General features: G+C 41.2%; 1 pseudogene; it reads right to left on the reverse strand.

The window, feature by feature from the left end:
- Nucleotides 1–20,751: 20,751 nt before the first annotated feature.
- Nucleotides 20,752–21,390, reverse strand: LOC127188647 (60S ribosomal protein L10a-like; annotated as a pseudogene).
- Nucleotides 21,391–23,541: the final 2,151 nt, after the last annotated feature.

A 23,541-nucleotide genomic window follows, 5' to 3' on the forward strand; every position in this document is an offset into this window, starting at 1 on the left:
GGAAATATTCAATCTTAGGGCTAAAATCAATAACTTAGAAACAAAGAGAACAATACAAAGAATCAATGAAACCAAGAGCTGATTCTTTGAGAAAATCAACAAAATAGACAAACCCCTAGCTAAACTAACTAAAAGGCAGAGAGATAGTACAAACATTAACAAAATCAGAAATGAAAAGGAGGAGCATAACAACGAACTTTGAGAATCCAAAGAATCATTAAATCTTACTTCAGAAGCCTGTATTCCACAACATTAGAAAATCTGAAGGAAATGGACAATTTTCTTGATAGAGTTCACTTACCAAAGTTAAATCAAAATTAGGTAAACAGTTCTACAGTCCTATAACCTCTAAGGAGATAGAAACAGTCTCCCAAACACACAAAAAAAGTCAGAGCCATACAGTTTTAATGCAAAATGTTACCAGACTTTCAAAGAAGAGCCAATACCAATACTCCTTAAACTATTTTGCAAAAAAGAAACAAAAGGAACATTGCCAAACTCATTCTATGAAGCCACAGTCATTCTGATACCTAAACTACACAAAGACTCAATAAACAAAGAAAATTTTAGGCCAATATCCTTTATGAACATTGATGAGAAATACTCAATAAAATATTCACAGACTAATTCCAAGAGCACATCAATTACATTATCCCCCCCTTGAGCAAGTAGGCTTCATTCCAGGGATGGTTCAACATACAAAAATTCATCAATTTAATCACATAACCATCTCATTAGATGCAGAAAGAGCCTTTGACAAAAACCATCACCCCTTTATGATAACAGTCTTGAAGAGATCAGGTATACAAGGCCCATACCTAAACATAGTAAAGGCTATGTACATCAACCGTATAACCAACATCAAATTAAATGGAAAGAAACTGAGAGCTATTCCACTAAAATTATGTACAAGATAAGGCTGCCTACTCTCTCCATATCTCTTCAAAATAGTACTTGAACTTCTACATACAGTAATAAGACAATGAAAAGAGATCAAGGGCATAGAAATTGAAAAGGAAGAAGTCAAAGTATCTGTATTCTCAGATAATATGATAGTATATCTAAGTGACCCCCAAAATTCTACCAGAGAACTACTACAGCTGATAAACACCTTCAGCAAAGTGGCTGGATGCAAAATTATTTCAAAAAATAAGTAGCTCTCCTGTATACAAATGACAAACAGGCTGAGAAAGAAATTAGGGAAGTAACCCCCTCACAATAGCCACAAATCATATAAAGTATCTTGGTACAACCATAACCAAGCAAGTGAAAGACCTGTATGACAAGAACTTCAAGTCTTTGAAAAAGAAAGTGAAGAAGATATCAAAAGATGAAAAGCATCTCCCATGCTTATGGATCAGTAGGATTAACATAGTAAAAATAGCCATCTTACCAAAAACAATCTAGATTCAATGCAATTCCTGTCAAAATTTCAACACAATTCTTCACAGGCCTTAAAAGAACAATTCTAAACTTCATATGTAAAAACAAAAAAATTCAGAATAGCAAAAACAATGCTATACAATAAAAAAAAAACTTCTGGAGGTATCACCATCTCTGATTTCAAGCTGTACTACAGAGCAATAGTAATAAAAACTTCATTGTACTGGCATAAAAATAGATTGATTGATGAATGGAATGAAATTGAAGACCCAGATATAAACCCAACCCCTATGGACACTTAATATTTGACAAAGAAGCTCAAACCATACAATGGAAAAAAAAGAAAACATCTTCAATAAGTGGTGCTGTTCCAACTGGATGTCTTCATGTAGAAAAGTGCAAATAGACCCATATTTATCACCTTGCACAAAATTCAAGTTCAAGTACATCAAAGACCTCAACATAAAACCAGAAACACTAAATCTATTACAAGGTAAAATGAGAACCAGCTTTGAACTCATTGGCAGTAGCAACTTTGCTGAACAGAACATCAACAGCTCAGGCTCTAAGACCAACAATTAATAAATTAATAAATGAAACTGAAAAGCTTCTGTAAGGAAAAGGACACTGTCAACAGAATCAAATGGCAGCCTACAAATTGGAAAAAGATCTTCACCAACTCTGTATCTGACAAATGGTTAATATAAAAAATATATAAAGGACTCAAGAAACTAAACACCAAGAAACCAAATAATCTAATAAAAAATGGGGTATAGAGCTAAACAGAGAATTCTCAACACAGGAATCTCGAATTGTAGAGAAGCACTTAAAGAAATGATCAACATCATTAGTCATCAGGAAGATGCAAATTAAAATGATTCTGAGATTCTGTCTTACACTCATCTGAATGGCTGAGATTAAAACTCAAGTGACAGCACATGCTGGCAAGGATGTAGAGAAAGGGGGACATTTCTCAATTGCTGGCAGGAGTGCAAACTTGTACAGCCACTTTGGAAATCAATCTGATGCTTTCTCAGAACATTGGAAATAGTACTACCTCAAGACCCAGGTACACCACTTCTGAGCATATACCCAAAGATGCTCCACCATACTGCAAGGACATTTGCTCCACTATGTTCATAACAGCTTTATTCATTATAGCCAGAAACTATAAAAAAGCATAGATGTCCCTAAACCGAAGAATGGATAAAGAAAATATGGTACATTTAAACAACGGAATACTACTTAGCTATTAAAAACAAGGAAACCATGAACTTTGCAGGCAGATGAATGGAACTAGAAAGGATCATCCTGAGAGAGGCAACCCAGACCCAGAAAGACACACATGGTATAGACTCACTTACAAGCAGATATTAGTATGGTTATAGGATAATTACTACAAATCACCAACCCAAAGAATCTAAGTAACAAGGAGGGACCAAAGGAGAGCCTTCTTGAATCTTATTCAGATGAGAAAATAGACTAGACAGTGGAAGTGGAAGTGGAAGAGAGGGAACTGGATAGGAAAGGATGTTGGGAGGGAAATGGGGGGGGGGTCAGATGTAGGGAGAGTGGGGAGAGAAAATTTGAGGACCTGGAGAGAAAAGGGAAACCAAAGGTGGGGACATCACTAAGACACATTAGAGACCTGCAACAGGGTAGGCTACAGGGAGAATATGGGAATGTCTCTAGCTGAGCTTCCGTGTGTGTGGGGGCGGGGTAACACAGGAGACTGAAGTGACCACCTTCTAGCTTGGCAGAACCTATAGTGTTGGGAAGGGAACACCAATCCACCTATAAAAACTTTGAACCAAAATTTACTCTAACTAAGTGATGTGCAGTGATAAAGATAGAGACTGAAGGAATGACCAACGAAAGCCTGGTTCAACCTGAGATCCACTCCATGGAAGAGAGCCAACTCCTGACACCACTTCATTAATAATGCTCTGCTATGTTTACAGAAAGGAGCCTAACTTTCTCTGAGATCACCCACCCCATGCCACCCCCAGCAGCTGATCGAATCAGATGCTGAGACTCACAACCAAGCATTAGGTAGAGCTTGAGGAGTCCTGTGGAAGAGTGGGAGAGAAGGCTAGAAGGACCCGAAGGGGACAAGAACACCTCAAGACCAAGAGAACCAGCTGGCCTAGGGTCATAGGGGCTTACAGAAACAGCAGCACCAATCAAAGAGCATGCATGGACTGGACATAGGCCCCCTACACGTATGTAGCTGATGGGCAGTTTGATGTTCATGTGGGTGCCTTAGTAGGTTGAGCAGGTGCTGTCTATGACGTGGACTCTGTTGCCTGCTTTGGGTCACTTCACCCTAACCAGGCTGCCTTGCCTGGCCTCAGTGGATGAGAAGGAGCTCAATCCTGATGCACTTTGATGTTATGGGGTGGGTTAGGGTTGTTCCCCTTTTCTGAGGACAAAGGGAGGGGGGATATGGGGAAAAAGGTGGGAGAGAGGGACCGGGAGGAGAGGAGAGAGGGGACTATGACCAGGAAGAAAAGTGAATACATAAAAGTAATTTTTAAATAAAGTCATGACCCAGAGTAGCAAAGAGGTGTGGAATATATGAAATAGTTGATAATTTCCCTTAGCAGCAACCAGTAAACCCAGCCAGCTCCAACCAATATTATGCCACTGCCTTCAAGATTCGAACTTCTAGGAAAAGGCTCTTTGGCCTGCCTTTGTCAGCTCCTTGCCCTTTGGATGAAGGAACCTACCTTCCTGACTTATAGTCTCTAGAAGGTTATGCAATGTGGGGTAAGGCAGTCCTGAAAGGCCAGAGGGATGCCATCCTAAGAAAAGGAATGAATACTGGGCAGGCAAAAATGACATATCCAAGGAGCCATCTGAGTAGGACTCTCAGTTTGAATGTCTTAAGCAAGTATACTGAACCCATAAAACTTGATTTACAGTCTTTGAAGCCATTAAAGACATATCCCTTTCTCTTTGCAGTCTGCTAAGGCGATGTTTGCCCATTTTACTGGTAGTACTAGAAACAGAAAGATCACAATTGTCCCTCTTTATTGCTGGAGGATATTGGATCCCATTGTGAATCTCAAGATTGTGAACCATAAAAAAACCTGTTCTTATTGTGGTGTGGCTCAGTCTTTGATCCTAGAGCTTTCTGTGTACTGTAAACAAGTACTTGTAGTATGGCTCAGCCCTATCACACACCTTTAATCCAAGAGTTTTCTGTAAATAGGATTAAATAAAGTTAACCTTCAGCCAAGAGGCAGAGCAAACAACCAGATTGACACAAAGTAAACATAGGGGGGAAAAACACAGAGACTGAGAGGAAGTCCTGAAGACCGATAGAGAGACAGACAGGAAATAGAAAGGAGGGACACTGAGTTGAAGGGTATTTAAAACAGCGTGGATGTGAGCTGAATAAGAAGACTTTTTCCTTCTGGGACATCAGCTGGGAAGGAAGGTCAGCTGGGTGGTTTCTCTGCCTCTCTGAGCTGGCAGTTTTTCACCCCAGCATATGGTTCCTGGGTCTTCACTGGTAAAATCAAACAATTTGAACTTTTGCATTTAAAACAACACTTTATGAGTTAAAATGCCATATAGAAATGTAAAATAACAGGAATGTGTTGAGGCCTATGAGGAGAAAGCTCCTTGTTCTCGGTCAAAAGAATGGGATCTGAGTTCTATCTCTCATCCTTGGCGGAGACATGAAGCCATGATCCTCAAAGGTTAGAACATCATCCACTACAGTCCCTTCCTTTAAGAGTTAACCCATCTGGCTGTCAATCACCTGGCCAGGAGCTCGCTCCATAGGAAAGCTGATTCACCAGAAGACTTGCTAAGGAGATGGGAATGATGGTTAGCCTCTCAATGAAACAATGTACTTATCCTTCCTAGACACTCCTGTCACCATCCATTTTCTTACAGAGCTTCCGCCATGTTGTGGCGCTAAAGCCTGCCTAGTTTTCTGAGTTCTAACTTAAAAAAAAAAAGCACAAGTATTCCTGTTTCTTCTTTCTTTCTAAGATTCTTACCAAAAGCCTAATGTTTACATGCTTTCCCCAGCACTCTGGGTTTTCTCACTCTTTTTCTGATGCCCCACTTTCCTTCTACCATGCAGCAGCTTGTAAGCCTAATGCCAAACATACCAGCTAACTCAAAAAAAAAAAAAAAAAAAAAAAAAAAAAAGCATGCCTTTTGCTTTTTCTTTTCTCCATCTCTGTCTGCCCAGCAGCAACTGAGATTTACAGCTTGACTGTACCTTTGTTTTTCTTCCAAGTGGTAATAAAACTGTCTTCGAGAGTCCTTCTGGCCTCAAACCTAAATTATTTTACTAAGAGACCAACATGCCACAAAAGAAAACTCTGATTTTGCTGGTAACACTATTTCATAAAATTTTTTCAAGATTAAATTATATATATATATTTCTTGTGCATATGTGTATACATATATACATATATATGTATACATAATGTGTGATCAAAAATTGCATATATATTCATGTGCATACCATGCATAAATGTATATGTACCGCTTATATAATGAGAGATGCCATTCATTAGATTTGGGTCAAGAATTCCTATGAATTCATCAAATTGTTTTCTCTAAAATATTTCTATCTTTTTTGTCTCTCTGACTCTATCTCTGTCTCTGTCTCTCTTTGTGTGTATGTGTATGTGTGTCTGTGTTTTCACACAAATGCTATGACACACAATTGATGGTGTTCAGGAGATAATTTTCAGGAGTTTGTCCTTGCCTCAACCTTGTTGAAGCAGAGTCTTTTTCTCTGCAGCTACTCTGGCCTGTGCCCTACTGGGTTATTTGGCTGTTACTTCCTTCCATCTCTCTATAGGAATGGTGGAATTCTAGATGCAGGCTACCTCATCTGTAGGGTTTTTTTTTTTTTTTTTTTTTTTTTTTCAAATTTGGGTTCCACGGATTGAACTTGAGTTGTTTGTCCACCTCACATTTTTACCCACAGAACCGTTTCACTGGTGCCTGTTCTCCACTACTTGTTTTCCTTTCCTAGCTCTTCCTCATGAAAAGGAAGAAAATTCAGTGTCTTTCTCAATGTGCTGATTATCTTCAATTTTGCACTTTAAAGATTATTCTATCCCTTATAATCAGGCCTTCTGACAGAGGAAAGTATGTCTGAGGGGTAGGCCTGTGCGAGGTTCTGACAGAGGAACGTGTCTGAGGGGTAGGCCTGTGCGAGGTTCTGACAGAGGAACATGTCTGAGGGGTAGGCCTGTGCGAGGTTCTGACAGAGGAACATGTCTGAGGGGTAGGCCTGTGCGAGGTTCTGACAGAGGAAGGTGTCTGAGGGGTAGGGCCGGTGCGAGGTTCTGACAGAGGAACGTGTCTGAGGGGTAGGCCGGTGCGAGGTTCTGACAGAGGAAAGTGTCTGAGGGGTAGGCCTGTGCGAGGTTCTGACAGAGGAATGTGTCTGAGGGGTAGGCCTGTGCGAGGTTCTGACAGAGGAACGTGTCTGAGGGGTAGGCCTGTGCGAGGTTCTGACAGAGGAAAGTGTCTGAGGGGTAGGCCTGTGCGAGGTTCTGACAGAGGAACGTGTCTGAGGGGTAGGCCTGTGCGAGGTTCTGACAGAGGAAAGTGTCTGAGGGGTAGGCCTGTGCGAGGTTCTGACAGAGGAAAGTGTCTGAGGGGTAGGCCTGTGCGAGGTTCTGAATTCAAATCCCGGACATTGAGGGGAGAGAAGGAGAAAGGGGGGACATCATACTCCCCGTATCAGCAGTGTGGTATGCTTGACTGCTAGTAGTGAGAAACACAAAAGGACACTTTGCCTGTGACATCATCTGTTCACTGGGCCTATACAAGCCAACTTTCTCAGGGTTTCTCTGCCTCAGATGGTCCAACACAGGAACAACATAAAAGCAAGATATCCAGGTTAGTGGCTTCCCAAATAAGAAGATAACAAAGATAGTTTGATGTCTGAACAGTCTCCTAAAACTCTCTATAATGTTGGAGCATCATCTTCAGCCTTCTGGCCCAATATATCTCACAGACATATTTGTAGGCAGGAACTATTGAGGACTTGCTTGCTTACCTTGTGTTGGCAGAGTTTGGCCTTTGACTCTGCCTGCATCCATAACCTGCACTGTAACTAATTTTATTCCTCCTCAAGTCTCTGATGGGGTTGAAGACAAGGTAGTTTTGTTTTACAATTATGTTTAATTTTTCAGGGGTTAAGATATTTTTAGGTCTAGATAGATGTTTTAAGTTGATAATGACAAGATATGATAGATACTGATTTACATTCAGAATTTTAAATTCACCAAGATAGGAAAGATATTTTCTTCAAGAATGCCAAATACAAATAGCCAAAACACTATGAATGTTTTATATATATATGTGATTTCCTGATTGTTTCATGGTTCTTCTTGCTGTGGGTAGTTGATTATATATGTGTGTGTAATAATATAAATGTATATGTAAAACATTTAATAAAGAAAAAAAAGCAGGATATCCAGGTGGCAAGACTCTGTAGGCTACCTAACAAAGTCAGTTCCTAATGAAGGTTCAGGGTGAATGCCAAGCTCCATTTCTTTCTTAGCTGACTATATAGAAAGAGTTTATCATACTAAAGAGGGGGAGCTGGAATTTTCTCCTATACATCTGCTTCCAAAAGGAAATCTTATTCCAGCAACTAAATATCAACATCACTCTCACCCATGGCCTCCAAGATGGATGGTACGTGTGGAAGCTTCTCAGCTTGCAAATGTTTCCTGTTCAAGGTCACATGGACAGCCAGTACATCCATTTCCTGAAATGAACGCCATCATGGAGGCCTTCTTGAAGCTGCCAGAGGTTATGAGCCACTTGCTGATGGAGTGGGGTAATGATATTGCAGAGTGATTGAAAGGGCTTAGAATGTGGTTTCCTATTTGGTTTGGACAAAATAAAGCCATTATCTGTGCTTCATCTTCTTTTAAGGAGATTGTTTTCCAAGCTCTTTCTTACTTGAAGCCTGTTGCAGTACCAAGCAACAATATTACCCTGTCACAGTTACAGATCAGTTCATCACCAACCCCAGCTTCTAATCTCCTTGGACTCTTTCCAGAGAAAATGACTTTTCTGGGTCTGGCTTATCTTCTGGTATGTGGCCTTCCCAAAAAGATGTTGCTACAACCATCCATTCAGCTATAGAGAGCTCCCTGCCAGCACAGACCCAGGCACGGAGGGATCTGCAGGTAGCTGCCAGCTGTGCAAACCAAAGACCCATCATTAATCCTAGGTCAGGAAAAATGAGAAGGGCTCGTGGATGCAATAGAAGTGGGCATTTGTTTGATGAATTATGAAAATCCCTAATATGAAAGAAATTAGGGTCTCTTGGCATCACTGGTGCCTGTCCCTGAGACCTGCCAGTGTCCATGAGATTACAGACAAACCACAGACAAGCCACTGCAGCCACTGCCTGAGACCTCTAGTCTCCCTCTTAAACCTTTACCCACTATGAACCCATACAGTCAGGCCAGATCTATTTTACTAACTAGCTTTTGATTTTTAGATATCACATTGCTGCATCTATTATTTCCTTTCCCTCCTTCTTCCTCCCTCCCTCCCTCCCCCTCTCCCTCCTCCCCTCCCTCTGTTCATCTCTCCCTTCATCCCTCCCTCTCTCCCTCCTTCCCTCCCTTCTTTCCTTGTTTCCTCTTTGTTACACTCCAGGAACATGGCAAGCAGCAGGCTTTATCCCAAATACCTACCCATCCATACAAGCAGTAGGCAATCCTCCAGGATCAAAGCATCAATTCTTTTTAACAGGTGGGAACAAATGTATATAGCCGTTAACTTGTTGTTAACATATTTTACTTATGGTAAGATAGAAAATTACTCCTTAAGCATTCTGAGCATAGAGTCTAGTGGCTTTAAACAATCCTTACAGAGGGCCAGAGAGATGACTCAGAGCCCCTAAGTTCAGTTCTCAGCTCCCACACGATGACTCTCAACCATTCACAATGCCAGTTCTAGGGCACCTGATGCCCTTTCGGATGTCCAGGGGTGCCAAGCTCACAGATGGTGCCCATACATACATGCAAGCAAAGCACACACATATGAACTAACTAAACCTAAGTAAGTTATTTAAAGTAAAATAAATCTTTTAAAGACCTTCACTGCCCTGAGAACAGCTAGTAGGTAAACCACTTCCAACAAAAGTCACTACTGTTTATCTCATGACATGAACTTGCCTGCAGAGGGACCAAGATCCCAGAAGATCATCCATCGAGACGACTTCTCTTCGGGAACACCAGCTTGGCTGTTGTAGCCTCACTTCCCTGGTTGATTTCTGCTTGATGCTATTAATGTCCAATTTGATGCTGTTTTGCTATCCATCCTTTGCTTGTTCTCTGTTCTTTTACTTAAAAGCCCATCTAGGGGGAAATGCTCTCCTCTGTCCAATACTCTCAAGTAGGTATACATTTTTTTCAAGTTCTTGCCTTCTAACATGCCGGGTATATAACTATACTTTAATATATATGCATCATGTTTGATTGTTTACAAAATCACTGTGCCATTTTCCATAGCAGCTACATCATTTTATATTCACCTAATATGCAAATATTTCAATTTATCAAGACAGTCACCAAATTTTGTTGCAGAAAATAGGGGCTTAAGACAACGAGGCATTTGTAACCACGACTCGATGACCTGACTTTGAGCCCTGATATCCGAGTGGTGGTAGGAAAGCGAACCAACTGCACCATGGCACATGCAGCCACCTCTCTCCCTCTATATATGCAAAGTAAATAAATAAATGTAAATTAAAAATTTAAAGAAGTAGAAGGCTGTTGTTTTTGTGATGTGGAGGAGCTTTACTTGTTTGTTTGCATGCTTGCTCACCTCCCCTCACCCCACCCACCCCACCCCACCCCACCCCACCAGTGCTAATAACCTCAATTACAGTCTTGAGCTTGGTAGGAAATAGATCTTTTGCTGATTCACTGCCCAGTTTTTGATTCTGGAAGATGGGATCTTGAAGTCAATTTTCTCAGACTTCAGTCTCCATAGTGCTGTGATATGTATGTAATAAATTTATCTTCTTAAATGGCAATAATCCCATATTATGGGGTTGGGAGTTTTTAAATGAAATAATCATTCTTGCCTTACGGAACTACTACTAAAGAAAAGGAGTTGCCAGACGTGGTGGACCCTCACTTGACAGCTCAGCACTGGAGAGGCTCAGGAAGGAAGATGGAGATATTGAGGCCAGCCTACATAGTGAGACCCCATCTCGGAAAAACAAACAAACAAACAAACAAACAAAAACTAGACAAAAAGTGGAGGAAGGGAGAAAAGGGGGAATGGAAAGAAAGTTAATAAAGTCACAGAATCAAGACATTAGGGAAACAGCTACCATCGCCAGAATCCAGGAATCCAGGCCCCTTTCTATCTGCCAGGAAGGACATTCTAGTCTTCCAAACTTCTAGAATATTTTTAACATGTCTAGGAATTGTAAAACATTTGTTATTCTTTTACGCTATTCTCTTCACAAAGCTAGAATACATTTACTTACAGTTGTAGCATAAAAGTAGGCCAATGGTTTCTTGGGGGAAATATTTGCAATATCTAAAACTAATAAGAAATTAATATTTAATCACTATAAATGTATCCAGAACAATAGGGAAAATCCAATAGAAAATGGGTCAAAGAATACAGCATCCACATTACAAATGAGGAAGTTTTAAATATACAAATGTAGAAAATACCTTCAGCCTCATTAGAAATCAGAGAAATAACAAATCTGTGTAGCTCCCCCATGACAGCAAACTCATAGAAGGTGAATTTTTTTATTTTTTATTTATTTTTTAGATGAATTTTTTTAAATTCAAGCTTTCAGAAAGGCGTAGGTATTCAAAGAACATCCATGCCATCTTAGAAATGTAACCACATTGGAAAATATAGGGATGTCAGTTCAAGAAATTAAACTTTTTAAAGGCAAAAGACATCAAAACCTTTCTTTTTTGTTCTTCTTGTGGAGAACCAGAATTCCATTCCCAGCACCCACATGGTGGGTCATGATGACTGTCCACTTCAGGGGATCCAGTACTCACTCTCCTGACCCCCATGGCCACTACACACGCATGTGGTACACAGACACACACGCAATCAAAACACATACGTAAGGTTAGAGAAATAAATCTAAACAAAAATGTGTAAAAGAAAAATCACTTGGGAATAAAATGCAATAAAGTGCCACATTTATACTCTCAAAACTGTAAAACATCTCAAAAAGAAATGAAAGATGACTTTTAATTAACAAGAAGCTTTTTCATTAGCAGATTGGTCATCAGGTTTTCTGTTCTACAGATTCAACCCAACACAACCTTATCAGCCTCCTTGCTTTTTTTTTTTTAATGGCCTAGCTGATTCAGGAATTTACATGAAATTCTAGGCCAGCCAAACCCATCTTGATATTTATGATCAGTTGATTTTCAACAAGAGTGCCAAGATTATTAACTGGGGGAGAGGAATAAATGATCTTAAAAAGATTATTATTCACTTGCAAAAGGATAAAAGTCTTTTTTTATTAGCCACACACAAAACTAAATCAAAATGAACCAAAGATCTAAATCTTAAAAATAACGTTTTTTAAAAATCTTAGCAGAAAATATAGGAGTAAATCTTAGGGACATTAGATTAATTAACACTTTAAAATACAACACTAAAAGTTCAAGTGACAAAATAAAAGAAATTTGAATAATTTTAACAGAATTTAAGATGTTTGTATTTTAAAGGACATCAACTACTCATAGAATGAAAGAAAATATTTTCAAATGTTTGCATGATGTGTACCTGATAAGAGAATCAGATAATGAAATAATAAAAAGACAGACCAGCTTAAAATTAGGCAAAAGTTCTGAGCAGGCATTTCTATGAAAAAACATGCAGATGGCATACACAGACACACAGACACACACACACACACACACACACACACACACACAGAGAGAGAGAGAGAGAGAGAGAGAGAGAGAGAGAGAGAGAGAGAGAGAGAGAGAGAGAGAGAACATTGCTATCATTAAGGGAACAACATGAAACCACAATGTGGTACCACTTTGCATCCATTAGGATGAATAACATGATTCACAATAGCAAGTGGGACAGATGAAACTTACATTTGTGGCTGATGAAAGTACGGTTGGTTGTCTAGCCATTTTGGAAACTGGTTTGGCAATTCCTCAATATCTTATATCTGATTCAGAATTTCAAGAAATATGCAACTACATGTCTAAACTCTCTCTCTACTTCTCTGTCTGTCTGTCTGTGTTCTCTCTGTGTCTCTGTCTCTGTTTCTCTCTGTCTCTGTGTGTGTGTGTGTGTGTGTGTGTGTGTCTGCAGATTAGTCTATAATAGCTAAAAAGTAGAAACAACCCAAATGTCATAAGTGATAAGAGGATAAAGGTGACACACTCACACCGTGGGCTACTACTAACACAGGTCACAGTGCGAATGGGCCTTGGATATGTTAGCTATCATATATCATGTTATTCCATTTGTTTAGCAGGTGCTGATCAGTTAACTCATGGAGATGGAAGGTAGCTTAATGGTATTCTGGAGTTTCAGGGAAGCAAGAATGGTGTAATTACTAACGGGTACAGAATGAGGGAAATATCCTAAAATGACATGGTAGCAGCAAAGGCTTTACAACTCTGTGAATAAACTAAAAAATATGGAAACATTCATAATACACGGCCTAATACGATACAGGAGTTATATTTCAATAGGACTGTTGACAGCAATGCAAGAACATTTATTTAGATTGGATTTTCCACTTTGTCTTGTTCCCAATGTTGAGGAAGTGTCAGCATAAAGACTGTGAGGCCAGTGCGTTGAAGACAGCTGCCAAATACCATCTTTTAGGTGACAATCTTTGGGGTTGAAGTGATAAAAAAAAAAAAAAAAAAAAAAAAAAAAAAAAAAAACCGAGGTTAAAAAAAAAACAAAGCAAAACATTTTTCTCCTGTGGCACAGCATGCTGACACAGCGATGGGGAAAGGGAAAGACTTCTTGAGTGTTTAGTTAGAAAATGTAAGGACATTTGGCAGCGCCAGGAACACTTTCCGTGCACTGGGTTGGGACGTTCACTGACAGGCTCTTCAGACCACCTGACTAGATTTAATCTGATGTTTGTTAGCTTACACAGTGAGAACAAGAACATAATGCACAGAAAAGAAAGAGGGAGGGTGTTGTCTCGTGTGCAGCTTTAAGAAGAAAGTGTGCCCTGGTTGGGGACACGCACCAGCAGAAACCTGCCACCTCATTAATGCCTTGTCACCTCAGCTCTATGCAGTGCACCTCCAAACACTAGAGCTGTCCTCCATGGTAAACCCGAGTCATCACCGTCAAGGTAACAAAACAATCCATTGTTACACTTCTCGCCTCCAAGGAAGCCATCTGTAGTCATCACCCTCTGCAGCAAACCACTCAGGCCCAAGATGTCACCAGTGGCGTTCATTTGCATAAGCCATTTCCACTGGTTCATGTCTAACTGGCATCTATGCGGAGGGCCATAGGATCAGGCTAATACTGAGAGTAATTATCCAACATGTTTTATCATTAACATGCTGATCTTTGCAATAGGATGCCCTTCCTACGGGCACCATTTTGTCCACCTTGCTTGACGGGATATGGATGTGGGAGAATTAGTGAAGCTCATTTTCCCCTGTTCTCTTGACTCCATGCAGCATAGGAAGAGGTCAGCCAGCGCACATGTGGGTCGGCATAGTCTTCTCGTAACTCAGAAATGAAATGACCCAGGGCACTTCTAGGAGACACGAGGCACCCAGGCCTCTGGGGCAGTCCGTTGTCTTACAGCTCCAGGGTCACTGTGTACAGGACAAATGTTTAGGGAAAGATGAACATAGAAAGTGCACAGCATTTATTTTGGGGATTAAAGAGCACCAAATTATACATCTTAGCATGGTTTCATAAAATACATTGACAAGTTTGTTTTTCTCAGCCTGAGGATCTTTTTAATTTTCATATTTTGGCATCTTATTATCTGGCTGAGAAGTTTCTGAGCTAACCACAAACACAGACGAAGCTGGATTACTCAGCTTGTCAGCTTCATGCTTTTGAAATCCTAGCAGGCTGCTTGGGGTGACAGTGCAGAAGTGTCCCCTAATAATCCAATAGACACAAATAAGAGAACTCGGGGCGGGGGGGAAGGCTGCTTTTTTATTATTTAAAAGCCGCTGAGCCACAAAAAAGCTTTTTATTTTATTTTCAAAGATGAGGTCACCGAACAGTGTTTATGTAAGCAGTACCAACCTACACACAACGAGTCAGCTTCATCATCACGGAGACAACCGAGTCAGGCAAACTAAGACAACGCAGATCAGAAGAATAATTGAGCAGCTTTCGTGGGGGTCAGCCAAGCTTGAAGGGGTCCTGCATATGTGGCGTTGCCTCTTAGCTACAGATGTCAGTCATTCTTGAGAGATCTCAGCTCTCCAGAGAGGTCTGTGTGCTTCTGGGCCTGCACGGGACCACAGCTCTCTCCCTGGGGCTCTGTAGTCTGCCCCTTCCTCCCATCCTGACCCACAACAGAGGTGGGAAGGTAAATCAGGACAAAACATACCAGAAAGTAAATCACCCTGCTCTGCTTTGCCAAACAGTAACAAGATGCTTTTCACAGTGAATGAGCCCTGGGCCTTGGGGGAGGTTGAGCCTACATTTAATGTGGCCAGGCTGGTGAAGAAGGGCATGGCATCCTTTCAAGCCATATTCCAAGCAAGTAAAAATGGCCATCAATATAGATTGAATTTATTCCTCTCTGAATACACACGGGTGTGCAGGCACACAAACACACAAACACACATGCCACGCACACACAGCGGAGGGAAGGGGGAAGGAGAGGGGGCCAGGGAGGGGGAGGGAATAACTGTTGTTTCAAGCCTGATCATCATCTTCCTATGGGAGCAACTGAACAACTGCGGTACTTTCAGGTAGGTTCTATGGTAACTAGAATTCGAAGGAGTCAGATGCCTCCATCTCACTTTTGAGCTTCACTTCTATCTGTGAAGGAATAGCTGGCTTGGCTGGAAGAAACCGTGTTGAGGGATCACAGATGGAGCAGATGGTCTGTTGACCTAACTGAAGTACCTGGGCACACTGCAAAGGGATAGCACACTGGGACTTGGATGTGTTCTCTGTTTCCAGGACTTATTTAGTGTTCAGAATACAGACTGCTGGTGTGGGAGCCGCAGGGTTCCGATGTATCGTGCACCATCCTTCAGAGATATCTGCTCTGTCTAACTCAGTAAACACTCTTCTTATAGGTGAGGACAGGTCAGATTTATTCCTGTTATGGCTCCCAATCCCTGAGAGTGAATGTCTCTGCTACATTACTGAAAGAAACCAATAAAACAAACGTGAGAAATGGCTCAGTCTTAGAGTAGGGTGCAAAGACTTGGGCGGTTTCAAGGAACACGCTGCTGGGAAGCAGGTCCACATGCTCCTGGAATGGCCCCCGGGCCTCCTGTCAATGGTTTTCCAGAGAGAGAAAGGAATCGTCCAGTTATAACAGCTTTGTTGTGAAGACAGAAGGTCTGTGTTGTGAGGAATGGTTTGCTCTATCTCCTAGTAACTTTGTAAACCTGTTTCTTTAAAACTGTATTGTCATATAGAGTTTCAACATTGGAGAAAGAGGGATGAAGAGAACAAGGAAGACCCTGCACATTTCTTTCCAATTTCCTCTGAATAATACTTTTTTTTTTTTTTTTTTTTTTTGAGAGCCCGAGATGGCTGAGTGGTTAAGATCACTGGCTGCTCTTCCAGATGACCCCGGTTTGATTCCCAGCATCCATGGAGCAGCTAACAGCCATCTGTTTTTAGGAGATTTGGCACATTTCTTCTGGCTTTTGCAGATGCCAAGCATGTAAACGGTGGCAAGACACACATGCTGACGAAACACCAACACACATATTTTTAAGTTGGCATTTTGGGCATAAAGTAAAAATAAACAAATAATAATTATAAGAAAACAATCCAATTTAATAAAATAGTAAGCCTCGCGTGAATACTTATCCGGGGATGTGTTTTACCTTAAATTATATGTGTGTGGGGGGGATAGTGCTGCTATTTTACTTTTTGTGAGCTTTCTTGGTTGATTGGGCTGGGTTTTTGTTGTTTTGTTTTTGAGACAAGATCTAGCCATGGAGCCCATGTTGACCTAGAATCATTTTGTGTGTGTGTGTGTGTGTGTGTGTGTGTGTGTGTGTGTGTGTGTGTGTATGTGTTTTGTTTTGTTTTCTTTTTAAACAATATTTTAAATCTTTGAGAATTTCAGACATTGTATCTTGATCTCCAGCTCCTTGACTAACCACCTTTCCTACCCCCCTATCTCTTCCTACCCTACTTTCAGGGCTTTTTTTCTTTTCTTTTCTTTTTTTTTTTTTTTTAAACCACTTTCTAATGAATCCTCTTTGTGTTTCTCCACTAGTCTTGGGAGTGGGACCTGTCCTGGGGATTTTGGCAAACTTACCAGGGGTCAAATCATTAAAGAAAACTGACTCTCCCTAACTCAGCAGCAATCAAACACCAACCACTCCTCAGCTAATAGTGGGATTTCATACCTGTCTTCCCAATTTCTTTTCTTTTTCTTTTTTTTTTTTTTAAGATTTATTTATTTACCATGTATACAGTGCTCTGCTTGCATGTACCCCTGAAAGCCAGAAGAGGGCGTGATATCACATTACAGATGGTCATGAGCCACCATGTGGTTGCCGGGAATTGAACTCAGGACCTTTGGAAGAGCAGGGGGCGCTCCCAACCACTGAGCCATCTCTCCAGCCCAATTTCTGCTGAGATTTTGGATAGCTTAAGCAGGATTTTGTTCATGCTGTTATAATTGATGTGAGTCCATATATGAAGCCACTTTGTTGTGTCTGGAAAGCAATGTTCCCTTGCTGCTATCCTCAACCTCTGGCTCTTACAGCTTCTTTGTCTCTCTTCCAAGGAGATCCCTTAGCCTTACCAAGAGGAGTGTGATATGTATGCCTACTCAAGGCTGAGCATGCGACAGTCACCCATTCTCTTCGTATGACAAGTTGAGGGTTTTGTGTTGATTGGCATCTACTGAAAGGAGAAGCTTCTCTGATGAAGCATGAGAGATGCTCTGATCGATGAGTAGAGCAATCAGTCTAGGTGTCGTTTTAATACTATTCCTGTTTAGCAGAATAGTATTGGGTTCTTTCTAGGGTCTATGACCTACCTAGGCACAGGTTCTTGGCCCCTTTAACAGTGTGAAAAATCTGTCTCATGAATCAAGCCTGAGACCCAATCATAAAATGGTTAGTTACTCCCATAACATTATTGCCACTATTGCATCATGGGCATATCCTATCAGGCCTGTAGTTGTAGATTGCAAGACTCATATCTGAGTAAGATTAATGTCTACTTGTTCCTTCTAGTAGCATGCAGAGTGACTTTGACATATCATGAAAACTAACAAGTAGGTATAAGGCTGTCAGGTGCCTAGCAGCTTTATTTCTCCATGTTTTATGACTTAAATACATGGTCTTTTCAGCCATAGGGTCTTTCCTCTGAATCATAGATAATGTTTTGTTACAGCTAACCTTACCAGATCACCTCATTTAGACTTGATACCCTATGAGCATATACAGGGGGAGGAGGTCCCCCTCAGTCACAGTCATAGGGGAGTGGAGTAAGGGGAAAGTGGGAGGGAGGGAGGAATGGGAGGATACAAGGAATGGGATAACAATTGAGATGTAATATGAATAAAATATATTTTTAAAAAATTACCTCATTTATATAGTCATTCATTTACTTACTAAAGTCCATAATTCACAGAAAATCAATTGATTATCTAATTTATACTAGGGCCCCCCTAAGTAACAGGCACAGAATGGTAAAAGAATATATGCAAGACTTTTTTTCCTTTTGGTGTTTTTTACATTAAAAAAAATTGTGTGTCTGTGTGTGTGAGTGTGTGTGTGTAGGCCACATAGATCAGAACAGAGGTGTTGGCTCTCTTAGAACTAGAGTTACATGCATTTTTCAGTTGCCTAACTCTGGGATTCAAACCTTGGTCCTCTGTTAGAGCAGTAAGCATTCTTAACTGCTCAACCATCTTTCTAGGCCAGGCCTTTTGGCTTTTATAATTTAATAGAGAAGATAACCATTTAAGAAATTCTCAAGAGAAGTGCCTAGTTTCTCACTGAGACAAGTACTCCAAGTGTAGACACATGGTGAGGTAATATCTTACTCTGAACCTTTTATAAGGACTAAATGACATTCCATATGTGAAATGAATTTAAACTCATTATGTTTCTGGCAAATGGTGGTGGTCATTAATATTTGATACAAATGTGGAAATGAGTTTCATTTTGAACTCAATCCTACAAAAAAGGCTCCAGTTACTAGAAGATTTTAGGACTCTCAGGATAGACAATCCTGTCTCTAGTTTCTTGCTCTGGGAAATTTAGACACCACCTGCCCTCACACCTGGATACATACACCCCCGGGCCTGTCCACACAACCTCACCCATAAGCCACAGAGGTAGAAGTTGGCACAGGCCCCGGAAAGAGCTGGCTTTTGATTCTCAGAGTAGCTGGCTTCCTTCAGAGAGTACTTAAGGACAGTTGGAAGTCTGCTTCTCTGCAGGGCCTGCTAGCATGGCAAGGGGGAGAGTCAAAAACAGTTCTGAGGAATTTCCAAGTTCACTTTTCAAAGATAAGTACTTAAGTGTTTATCTCGAGTGAATAAACTTGACCTAGCGCCCTGTCCTATAAAGCCTTTGAGGTCTTCAATGTAGCTTGACGCATCCGCATGTCAAACAAAAATAATTTTCAATACCTAGGCTGAGAAGCATCAGGAACAAACAGAAATGTCACACAAACACCAAAGTTTCCAGGAATGTTTGTGGAGAAAGACTCGTGTCATAAGAGACTCAGGAAGTACACAATACCTAGACTGGAAGCATAGAAAAAATAACCTTGAGTTAAACAAGACGTTTGGGAACTGTCCTGGTGAGTTTTTATTGTGTATTTGACAGAATCAAGAGTCACCTGGGAAGAGGGAACCTCAAAGGAGGACTTGAGACCCGGATCAGACTGCCCTGTGGCCATGTTCGTTAGGAAATACCTTGATTATTGGCGGATGCAGGAAGACCTATCCCACTGTGCGTAGTCCCGCCCCTGGGCAGGATTGTCTCAGCATAGACCAGGGGAGCCAGCCTGTAAACACCTCTTCCTCTTCATGATTTCTGCTTTAGCTGTGCTTGAGTTCCTGCCTTGTCCTCCTTCAGTGTTGGATTTGGATTGTGACCTGTAAGTGTAACCCAAATAAATCCTTTCCTCTCCAAAGCTGTGCTTTCTCACAGTGCTTCATCCCAGCAGCAAAAAAGGAAACCGGAACTGAACCGGAACATAATCAACTCATCTGGTGAGCAACCTTGTTTGGGGGCAGGAGAAGTTGAAGTTCTAGCTGAAGTTCCCGCAATAAATAAGGGTGAGAAAGCAGGAATAAAGCAGAGGATGGTGAGAGGGAAGGGGATGCTAAGCTCGGTTTTAATGAATGGACGATGTCTTGTGTGACATTGTGAGCTGCCGCCACATCTTGGCTCTCTGCATCTCCTTAGAGATTCTGCACCCTGATGCCTTTCACAGAATCCATTTCCCTACTGTGTCTGATGCAGAGATGGACAAAGAGCTCTAAATGACTCACTTCAGACAAGTGCCGAACTTACCTTGCCTTGGCTCCCCAATCTGGAAATGGCTCTAGTGACAGCACCTCCTACCTCACATGTTGTTGGATGTACTCAGGCCTTTGATACAGTGTCTAGTATTAATCTTATCAATGTCAGTTGTTACAAATGCTTGAGAAGAAGCAAGAGGTGAGATATGAGTGCAGAAATGGAGGTTGGTTGCTCTCACATCAGTGTTACATGAAAGTAAATTTTGTTTCAGGTTAACAGTGCTGATCAATAAAACTAATTCTGGGATACAGGGCAGACATTTATATAGGCCTTCATCTTTATGTAAACATGTAAAGATATAGGCTTACTACACCCAGTGTGCCCTGCTTATGTATACATGCCTTGGCTTTTTTAAAAAAAGATTTATTTATTTATTTATTATGTATACAATGTCAGCATGTACAACTGCACACTAGAAGAGGGAACCAGATCTTATTACAGATGGTGGTGAGCCACCATGTGGCTGGTAATTGAACTCAAGGCCTCGGGAAGAGCCATCTCTCCAGCCTCCATACCTTGGTTCTTTAGGAAAACACCACTTTATTTTTCTTTAGAGAACTTGTTATGGCACTCATGTCTTAGTGTGATTATTTTATTTATTTTTTTCTTTTTGGGGGGTGGTGATGGTGCTCGGGTTTATTGGGGTATCCTAGTACAGAGGCTGGGGCTTGCCCATGGTGCTCTTAACGTACAAAGCCTAGACGTTTTGTCAGTTCTTCCTGAGCAAGGACACCAAGAAATTGGCAGCCAGGTAGATGTTGTAGACCAGCTCATCATCAGTCATTTTCACGTGGCCAACAGCAACAGCCAGACACAGCACCTTCTTCATCTGGAATTTAGTTGTGGATTGCACCCCATCAACTTTGGCCATCATGTTTTCATTGTGTGTCAGCAGGGAAGGGAACTTGGTAGTCTTGTTTAGGCCTGGGCCCAGGATCCGTGGGATCTGCTTGATCAGAGACTCTGAGGCCAAAAAGATATCATACTTCTTGGCCACTTTTTTTTTTTTAACCAACTTCTTGTTCTTGTTAAGTTTCTTTGGTGCCTCAAGTCCATGTCGGGGATATCCATGGCCTTAGGTTCATCACAGTGCTGCTGGTCCCCCAGGACGCACACCGAGAACTTGGGACGAGGAGTAGACTTGAGCCTGACGGTGCCCGAGAAGCGTTTGTCCTTCTGAGAGTCATAGTTCTTCAGGCTGATCTGCAACTCCACCATCTCCAGAAACTTGTGGTACTTCCGCTGGTTCCAGTACAGGGAGGGTGTCACGGGAGACTTTGCTGCTCATGGCTGTTCCAGTTAGTGTGATTATTTAAAGTTGGCTTTTGCACTAGACTGCACTCTCCAGGAAGGTCACACAGCATTGCACATCCATGGGCTAGCACATAGTAGTTCAGTGATGATTTTGTGAATGGATTGGAAAATGGGATAGACAATACTGTCAGGGCACTGGCTACAAAGATAGCCTTCTCCAGACAAGTCCTCCATCATTAAATATCTGGAGGGGAAAGCAGATTTGTTTTCTTACCTAATTTCTGAATAGACTTTTAGAACAAGTTTTGCTTCCAAATTTTAATGAATAAATTAAGTCATGAATAAATCAAAATGGGTTTCTGGTTTATGAGTATGTACTATAAAATATTAACAGAGGAACCAAATAATTTCCCTCCAGTTTATTCTTGGGCCAATTCATTGTGTTTTTGTCTGTTTTTATTACTGTAATGAAATACCCGAGGCTGAGTAACTTTTAAAAAGAAAACAGGTTTGCTTACATTTCTGAAGATAGCGCTGGCATCAATGTGGTTCAGGTGGGAATCTTATGAAGATGGCATAAAAATGGAAGATGCATTTGGAAGAGACAGGGCATTGATAGGAAGCCAAAGAGAATGGAAAAGCAGGGGGACTAACTCAGCGTTCCATCATAGCTACCTTAGTTCCTTCTGAGGAAATACCCACAGTTGCCTAAGGACTCCACCCCACTTCCTGCCTCCTATGGTTCCACAGTCATTCACACAACCACACTGGGAACAGACTTTGATGGACAAGCTTCTCTACTGCCAAAGTGACACCTTGTAGGAGGGTGTTACACTCAACTAACAGTTACTTAATTAAACACCTATTATATGTATGACATTAGATTAGTAATGTATAAAAAGCAAGATATATATCTCCAGAGGTACTTTAATGCCCAAAGAGCAGCTGAAATATTGAAAATTGGCTTTTAAAACAATTGATATTTATTGAATTCTATACTTCAAATACCACTTGTTGAGAAATCCCAGAAGTAGATCTATGTATTTACCATTTTATGTGGCACAACTTGAGACACAGAAAGGCTGAACTTCTAACTGGGGAATCACATGACTAGTTGAGGGCCACCCTCAGGAGCCCAGCTGCTTGCTGTCTCTCATGATCTCGGTCAGCAGCATGGCTGAAGGAAAGGGTGGAGGAAGGTCAGAGGTCAAGGTACAGAGTTGGCTCATCCGTTTCTCAGAGTCCTTATTTTCTATAAATCAAAGCGATGTCCTATCTGCAGTTAGAAACCACGCAGCCGTCTTGGGTGTTGGAGGAGGAAAGCATTTCTGAGACCTTGAAGGCAGAATGAAACACTGGCCCGAGACCATTCATTTTTTCATTGCTTCTGAATCCACCAATAATGAGTAGGTGCAAGATGGTCTCAGATGACCCACACGAGTTTAGTTTTCCAGCATCAAGGAATCACAACCCACTGAACCATCTTCTGAAAACAAAATGTAGAATGGCAGCATCTTCGCAGGATGAAGATGGCTTTGTGTCTTGATTCAGGTGTAGACATCTCTGAAACCAGCTGAGTGTGTCCAACCACTGCTTGACCCCAACACAGCAATTCAGTGTCCCTTTATTAAGTGGGATGCAGCGCAGGAAGACAGCTTAGTGCCCCTTGATGTAAAATACCAGCATGGTGTCCTATTCTGTTGGCTCATTTGCATTTCTCTTCTTTCTTTCTCTGGAATCCTTGCGTGTAATTTTCAAGTAACCCCAGGACGAGGTTATTTACATCTCTCTTGCAATCAAGTTCTTCACCACAGTGTCCCCGCATCCCTGGTGTTCCTTTAACCACCTGTCTACCTCACTCCCCTCTCCTGCCTTCCTTGTCTGCCAGGTCACTTCATTTGCCAAAATAAGGTCCACTAAATCTTTGTAGCTCCTTCTCATGCCCTGGGTCACTTGGGGATTTACTTTATATTGGTGAAAAATCATCAAATGAACTGGCAATTAGTTTTTTTTCTCTCCTAACATCAAATCCAAAACCAAGAAGTTGCTCAGGACTAGTACATTAGCCCTACCATGTCTTCCAGTATCTTACCCATCACCACCTCTCTCATCTTCACTGTTGCCTCATGGTCTCAAAACAGTCACTGGAGATACGACACTGCTGTCTGCATTCCAGGAGAGAAGA

This window comes from Acomys russatus, chromosome 4 (genome assembly GCF_903995435.1).
Source record: "Acomys russatus chromosome 4, mAcoRus1.1, whole genome shotgun sequence".
Classification (NCBI taxonomy): Eukaryota; Metazoa; Chordata; class Mammalia; order Rodentia; family Muridae; genus Acomys; species Acomys russatus.